The sequence below is a fragment of the Pseudorca crassidens genome, chromosome 11, assembly GCF_039906515.1.
Source record: "Pseudorca crassidens isolate mPseCra1 chromosome 11, mPseCra1.hap1, whole genome shotgun sequence".
Taxonomy (NCBI): domain Eukaryota; kingdom Metazoa; phylum Chordata; class Mammalia; order Artiodactyla; family Delphinidae; genus Pseudorca; species Pseudorca crassidens.
Window position 1 is genome coordinate 43,391,072 of NC_090306.1, and position 8,685 is coordinate 43,399,756.

An 8,685-nucleotide genomic window follows, 5' to 3' on the forward strand; every position below is an offset into this window, starting at 1 on the left:
GAGATGATGGTGGTTTGGAGTGAGGTAGTAGCTGTACAGGTAGAGAGAAATGGTCAGATTTTCAATGGATTGAAAGTAGAGCCAATAGAATTATTTGACAGTTTGGAATATGACGGGCGAATGAAAGTTAACTCCAAAGCATTTGACCTGAGCAACTGGGAGAGTGGAGTTTTCATTAACTGAAATTGAGAAAGATTGTGGGAGGAGTCGATTTGGTGAGGGACAGCCAGAAAGGGAAGATCAGGAACAGTGTTTTGGCCATATTGAGCTTGATTTGCTGATTGGACATCCAAGTAGAGTTAGCCACTAGGCATTTGGGTATGTATGAGACTGGAGATCCAGGCTGGCAATGTCAATTTAAAAATCATCAGGGGGTACTTCCCTGGTGGCGCAGTGGTTAAGAATCTGCCTGCCAATGCAGGGGCACGGGTTCGATCCCTGGTCCAGGAAGATCCCACATGCTGCGGAGCAACTAAGCCCGTGAGCCACAACTACTGAAGCCCATGAGCCTAGAGACCATGCTCCTCAACAAGAGAAGCCACCGCAATGAGAAGCCTGCGCACCACAACAAAGAGTAGCCCTCGCTCACCACAACTAGAGAAAGCCCGCATGCAGCAACAAAGACCCAACGCAGCCAAAAATAAATAAACTTATAAAAATTATCAAGAGGGCTTCCCTGGTGGTGCAGTGGTTGGGAGTCCGCCTGCCGATGCAGGGGACATGGGTTCGTGCCCCGGTCTGGGAGGATCCCATACGCCGCGGAGCGGCTGGGCCCATGAGCCATGGCCGCTGAGCCTGCGCATCCGGAGCCTGTGCTCTGCAGTGGGAGAGGCCACAACAGTGAGAGGCCCGCGTACCACTAAAAAAAAAAAAAAATTATCAGGACACTTCCTTGGTGGCGCAGTGGTTAAGACTCTGAGTTCCCAATGCAGTGGGCCCGGGGTTCGATCCCTGGTCAGGGAACTAGATCCCACATGCCGCGGAGCAACTGAGAGTTTGCATGCCACAACTGAGCCTGCCTGCCGCAACTAAGACCCAGCCCACCACCCCCCCCAAAAAAAATTGCTTAAAAATAAAAATCATCAGCATATTGATGCAATTTAAAGCTGGTAGATTCTACTTTTTTGTAAGTCAGTCTGAGTTAGGTTTCTATTGTTTACAACCAAAAACTGAAGTCCCTGTCTTTGCAAACCATTGAAACTCCCGAAAAGCTCAGCCTCCTCCAGTCAGTTGGACAAATCAATTAACTCACATCTTATCCCCTCTCCTCCTCCCCCCACCCCAAACACACTTTCCCAATTGCTGTAGCAGACTCTTCTAGGACAGATGAGTTATAGCACAGCTGAAGACTTCCACTAGACAAAAAATTTAGAATTCAAGAGAGGAAATAACTCATCAGTCATTTATTATGGATTCTCAAGGAACATGTAGCAGAAAGGAGAGACTTGACAGTAAACAGCAATGTATTCACTTTGGTGCAGTTTCTTGGTCCCAAACCTTTTATTTGTGGTTTTATTTGATCACCAAATATACATACTCTAGGGTCTTCTGGAGTCTGCTAGATTACGTCTTTCATTGTTAACTCTCTGCTCACCCACCTTCAAAGCTTTCTTACTTTATACAGATAAAGCCGAAACTTAATCTGGTATTCAATGATCTGTATCATCTCCAAACCCCAATGCCTCTTCAATCTACTTTTCCTATCTTACCTGGCTCTACTATTCAGAAACCCTTTGCTTCAGCTGGAAAGGTCCATCTCCTAACATTAGCTGTGCATTCTTATGTCTTCAGACGGAATAATGGCTCCCCAAAGTACCACATCCTAATCCCCAGAACCTGTGAATATGTTATTTTATGTGGCAAAAGGGACTTTGCAGATAAGATTAAGTTAAGGATCTTGAGATGAGAAGGTTATCCTGGATTATCTGGGTGGGCTCAAGGTAGCCACAAGGGTCCTTAAAGGGGGAGGCAGGAGGGTCAGAATGAGAGAAGGAGATGTGACAACAGAAGCAGAGGTTAGAGTGATGCACGGTCACCAGCCAAAGAATGCAGCAGCCCCTAGAAACTGGAAAAGGTAAGGAAGCAGATTCTCCCCTAGAGCTTTTAGAAGGAACATAGCCCTAACACTTTAATTTTAGCCCTGTAGGATCTGTTTTCAGACTTCTAACCTCTAGAACTGTAAGATAATAAATCTGTATTGTTTTAACCCACTAAGTTTGTGGTAATTTGTTAGAACAGCAATAGGAAACACATACACTCCTGCTGTGTCCCTGATCTGTATTTCTGCTTTCTTCTGTGCAGCCTATTCAAATCCACCCCCACCCCAGGTTCAGCATAATCTTTGGTATTTAACAAAATGCAACAAACTCTATTGGATGCTTATCACATGCAAAGCATCTGGCTAAATACCAGTAGATAAAGAAGGCAAGGTACAAAGATGAGTGAGAGACTCGCCCCTCCGCACTTCAAAAGAGCTCAGAGTCTGGAGCAGAGGAGGTAAGGTAGAGAGGAGAAGTATGGATGAAGTTTGAAGGCACCAGATAGGATAATTGGTGTTATTTTAGTGGATACCAGCTTTTAAATCCCATCCTGGATTTCTCCCAGATTTAAATGATCATAATTCTTATTTTCTCTACTTTTCCTTTGGAACTTAATTCAGTGATATTACTGAGAGTCTACTACATGCAAGACACTGGGCTAGGTGTCATGGAGGATACCTGATAACTCGTGGTTCCTCTACTGCCTTTTTTGCTTAATTTTTTTGTGTATGTCTTGTCTGGGCTGTGGGTTTTTTTGGTTTGTTTATGGAAGACATGCGTATGCAGTACCTGCTTTGTTTCAAGTACAAAAGAAGATTCAGTGATGAATAAGTGTCTTTCTTTCAGGTTCTCAGAATCTAGTAGGAAAGACTCTGAAAATAGTGTTTACAAAACAATGTGGTAAGTTTTGTAATAGAAGGTTGTGCAAAGTGCTGCCTAAGACTTCAGGGAGCAGATGACATTTGATCCAGGGCTGAAGGATAAATAGAGGTGCCAGTGGAAAAAGTGAGACAGTGTGAATGAGAAGGTGATGGAAGGAAGGGTGATCAGGAAGGGGAAAAGGCATTTCAGGAAGGAGGAACCATACAGGTGAAAGTGGAGAACTGTGAAAAGAGCACAGAATGTCTGAGCAATGGTAAGAATTTCAGTGAGGCTGGGGCATAGGGTATATAGTGGGAGGACAGGAGACAAAGCTAGAAAGGCATGGGAATCAAGTTTAGAGGAGTCTCATGCTCAGCTGAGTCTTTTATGCTGTAGATATCCTGTGTCCTAGTCAGTTTTTAAGTATACTCTTTGGAAGGATTCCTTTAGCAGCATTTGAGAACACAGAGAGGTCTGCAGAGATGATACGGAGAAGACAAGGGCCTGAACAGAATCAGGATGGGGGATGAAGAGAAGTAAAACAGGCTGGGGGGGCGGGGGGGAGGCGGAGATTACATTAGTCTGCTCAGGCTGCTGTAGTAAAATACCAGAGACTGGGTGTCTTAAACGACAGAGATTTACTTTCTCACAGTCTTGGAGGCTAGAAATCCAAGATCAAGGTGCCTTCAGGGTTAGTTTCTGGTGAGACCTCTCTTCCTGGCTTGTAGATGTCTGCCTTCTTGCTGTGCCCTCACCTGGGCTTTCCTCTGTACTCATATGGAGAGAGGGCTCTAGTGTCTCTTCCTCTTCTTAATAAGGACACCGTCCTGTCAGATTAGCACCCCACCTTTATGACCTCCTTTAACCTTAATTGCCTCTTTAAAGGCCCTGTCACCAAATACAGTCACATTGTCCACGTACAAATTTGGGGAGGACACAATTCAGTCTATAACAGAGATATACCTGTGACAGAATCAACAAGACTTAGGTACCTACTTGATAATAGTGACTAATATTTTTATAGTGCTTTATAATTTACAACGTTTTTTTTCACATCCACTATCTGGTTTGACCTTCACAACACTGTGGGAGGGAGATACTGTCATTATCCTCATTGCATAGATGAGTAAACAGACTAAAAGAAGTTAAATAATATGTCCAAGACCTTATAGCTCATAAGCAGAGACCCTGGCACAGAACCTGGCTGTGGACTCGGAATCCCATGCCATTCTGATTCTCTTGTGAGAAGTGAGGGGTAAAGAGGACTGAAAAGTTGAGGCCAGCTTGAGGTTGCCTTACCCTTATTCTCTAGGGAAGCCCAGAATCTCTCTTAGGTCAACTGCTTCCACCCCCTTACTCAAAACGCTTTCAAACTCCTACCTCCGCCTGCTCCCTCCCCATCTAGGAGGCGCCTACATTATCCCCAGCCGCCTCCTTTAAGGTCTTTAGAGACACACATCTGCGCTCTCCTTCTCTCTCCTGGGGAGGGGTGTGTGTGTGTGTGGAGGGGATGTGACTAGACATTTAAAACTTTTGATAATAAACTGATATTGATAGAAGGATCTTCCCCTTCCTCTTGGCTGGCTAATTCTTATTCATCCATCAAAACTAGGCTTACAGGTCACGTCTTTCATGACTTCTCCAAATTTGATGAGAACACGTCTATGAGCACATAGTTTCCTAATATATCTCTATCATCAGATCATGAATCATCAGATTGTGTAAGCTCCTTCAGGGCAGGCTGATATTCCTAGTATCTAGCAACAGCGCCCACTTTGTGTCTGTTACATGCTCATTGAACAAATGAATGATTTCATACATTGTGACATTCTTCCCACACCACTGAGCCCTTTTACTCTTCATCATTCCTCTCAGATACAGTCTGACTGCTTGTATGACTGAGGGTTCAATGCAGGAAACAAAAAAGCCCTCCAAGTAGTACAAGGATAGCTCTAGCAATGAGCTCCAGAACATGATAAAAGTGCTCTGTCGGGGAAGGTGTTACCTCTGCCATAGTCAGAGAGGGTGGGGCACCTAGAGGTTTCCACTGATGATGGGGCTTGAGAACAAGTGGTTGCCAACTGTGATCCAAGGATCTGTAATCTATGATCAGGACACTGCCGCTGCTACACTCTAATGCAACCACCTCTCAATATTTGCAAAGCTTGAGACATCATTGGATTACCGCAGTAGAAATAGATCATATCTCTATGGGCTTGCTTGCCTGGAGAAACAGCCCAAGCAGCAGCATGATGGCCTTTGTCTCACTTCTGCCTTCTAAATCTCACCCGCATACATCTGACTGGCTACAGGGTATTCTGAGAAATATAATCCTTATCTTTTCAGCCTCTGCAGTATAAGAAAGCACACTAGAAGGAAAATACATGCTGGGAATGTGGGAATATATGCTGAATGCTAATAAACTATATCCACTACTCTGCTTGTGCGAAAATCCACCCAGTGTCTTAATCACCCGCAACTGGGTCTCTTCCTCCTCCCCGACCCCCCTTGCCCAGGGCCCCCCCTGGTGACTGTCTCTGGCCCTGTCTCTTCAATCTTCTCCTTCAGGCTACAGTTTGCCCTTTTCTGTGACCTGGGTGAGGCAAAATTTCTTAGTTATCCTTAGCACAATCCTTAAAAAGACAAATGGATATACTGGACTTCGTCAAAACTAAAAACTAATGCTCTTTGAAAGGCATTGTTAAGAGAACTAAAAATAAGGCACGAACTAGGAGAAAGTATTGCAAATCACATATCTGACAAAGGACTTGTAACCAGAACATAGAAATAGCTCTCAAAAATCAATAATAAGAATGGGACTTCCCTGATGGTCCAGTGGTTAAGACTGCGCTCCCAATGCAGGGGGCCTGGGTTTGATCCGTGGTCGGGGAACTAGGATCCCACATACTGCATCTAGAGAAGCCCGTAGGCCACAGCTAGAGAGCCCGTGTGCTGTAATGAAGACCCAGCACAGCCAAAATAAATAAATTAATTAATTTTAAAAAAACAAAAAATGTTTTTAAAAAAATCAATAATAAGAAAACAAACAGCCCAATAAAAAAATTGGGCAAAAGATTTAGAGGATTGTTCAGCAAAGAAGATATATGGATGACAAATAAACACATGAAAAGATATTCAACATCATTAGTCATTAGGGAAATGCAAATAAAACCACTATACATACACCTAAAATTCAAAAGTCTGATCTGAGTGTTGATGAGGCTGTGGAGAAACTGGATTTCTCATACGCTGCTGGTGGGAGTGTAAAATGAATGGTGCAAACACTTTGGAAACAATTCGGCAATTTTTTAAAAAGTTAAACATATATCTACCATATGATTCAACCATTCTACTCCCAGATACTTACCCCAGGGAAGAAGAAACAGATGAGCACAGAAAGACTTGTACACAAATATTCTTGGCACCATATTTATAATGACAAAAAAAAAAACCCACAAAAAAACTGGAAACAAACCCAGAATTCATCACCAGGTAAATGAATAAACAATTCATGGTAATTCATACAATGGGATACTTCTCAGGAATAAAAAGAAATGAACTATGGTACCACACAATGAATGAATCTTGAATTTATGCTGAGAAAAAAGAGGCCAAAGAAATAAAGTATATATTGTATGATTCCACTTACATAAAATTCACACTAATCTATAGTGATAGAAAGCAGAAGTGGTTGCCTGGGGATAGGGGAGGGTGAAGGCAAGAGAGATTACAAAGGGGCATGAGGAGGCTTCCCTGGTGGCGCAGTGGTTGAGAGTCCGCCTGCCAATGCAGGGGACACGGGTTCGTGCCCCGGTCCGGGAAGATCCCACGTGCCGCGGAGCGGCTGGGCCCGTGGGCCATGGCCGGCTGAGCCTGCGCGTCCGGAGCCTGTGCTTTGCAACGGAAAAGGCCACAACAGTGAGAGGCCCGCGTACCACAAAAAAAAAAAAAAAGGGTGAGGCATGAGGAAGTTTGGGGGAATAATGGATATGTTCATCATCTTGATTATAATGATGGTTTCATGTCAAAAACTCACAAAATTATACACTTTAAATGTGTGCAGTTTATTATATACCAATTATACCTAAATAAAGTTATTTAAGTATTAAAGCAGAGACATTTGGACTAGGGAAAAATACCCTATACTCCTTGTGTATATTCACTTACGTGATTTGTTGTTGTTTTTTGCCACACCACGTGGCTTGCGGGATCTTAGTTCCCCAACCACGGATCAAACCCACCTGCCCAGTCCACCCCACCTCCCGCCCCCCACCCCCTTCCCTCCGGCCCCAGCAGTGAAAGAGCGGAGTCCTAGCCACTGGACCGCCAGGGAATTCCCTCACTTCCCTCACTTATGTGATTGTTTGATGTCTGTCTTCCCCAGTAGAGTGAAAACTCCATAACGACTGGGGCCGTGCCTATTTACATCTCTAGTGTTTAACATAGAATCTGGTGCATGTTAGGGATTTGACAGATATTTGTTGAAGAAAGAAAAGAGAGAACAGTTGAGAATAACTCCAAGTTTTAACCCTGAGTGAAAGAGAGAATGCGTTGTTGTTGATAGATGTGGAGGAATGGGAGGAAAGGCAGAGATGGTACAGTCTGAGAGGGTGAAGGGGAGCCAGGTAACGCTGTGCCAGCAAAGCCAAAGGAACACGGAGTTTCAGGGAGGAGAAGAATTAGGAAAAGGCCTTTGGATTTTTGGATTCAGCAGTTAGAAGGCATTGGCTTCCCCGAAGAAAGTGACTTCAGACAGAAGCCAGGTTGTTTTTCCTTCCCCCAGTCTTCCCCAAACACAAAACACAAAACTTCCCTATACAGTGAAATATCCATTTGGTTCCCTCCATCTTCACAAGTTGCCATTTTAGTCCAGGCCCTCATTCTCTCTCACTTTTTCTGTTCCAATAGCTTAACTCCTTTCTTGGATGCCACTCTTGTTCTCTTTTGTTAGAATGTTGGTTTTAAAACCCTAATCAGGTCATGTGCCTGGTTCTTCCACAGAATCTCCTTGTCATTTAGTTCCCCTCTTTACCCCAAGGACTGGCACCCAAATGTGTTCAAGCTATGAAACTCTCAAGCTACGTCACATCAGCTGGAATTAAGAATGGAAACTAAATAAGGGTATTAGTTATATATTTCTGCCTAACAAATAACCCCAAAACTTTGAGGCTTGAAACAAAAACAACCAAAGCAACGTTTATTATCCTACAGTTTCTGAGAGTCAGGAATCTGGGAGAGGCTTTGCTGGGTGCTTCTGACTCAGGGTGTCTCATGAGGTTGCAATAAAGCTATCGACTAGAGCTCCAGTCATCTGAAGGCTTGACTACCTTTTTTTTTTGGCTGCATTGGGTCTTCGTTGCTGCGCTCGGGCTTTCTCTAGTTGCGGTGAGCGGGGGCTGCTCTTGGTTGTGGTGCGCGGGCTTCTCATTGCGGTGGCTTCTCTTGTTGCGGAGCATGGGCTCTAGTTGTACGCGCCCAGTAGTTGTGGCTCATGGGCTCTAGAGCGCAGGCTCAGTAGTTGTGGTGCACGGGCTTAGTTGCTCCACAGCATGTGGGATCTTCCCGGACCAGGGCTTGAACCCGTGTCTCCTGCTTTGGCAGGCATATTCTTAACCTAACTGCACCAGGGAAGTGGTGTATTTTATTTTTTTCTGTTTTGGCTACGCCGCATGGCTTGCGGGATCTTACTTCCCCGACCCTCGCCCTTGGCAGTGAAAGCACAATTCTTAGCCACTGGACCGCCAGGGAATTCCCTGGACTCCTTTTAAGATGCCTCACTCACATG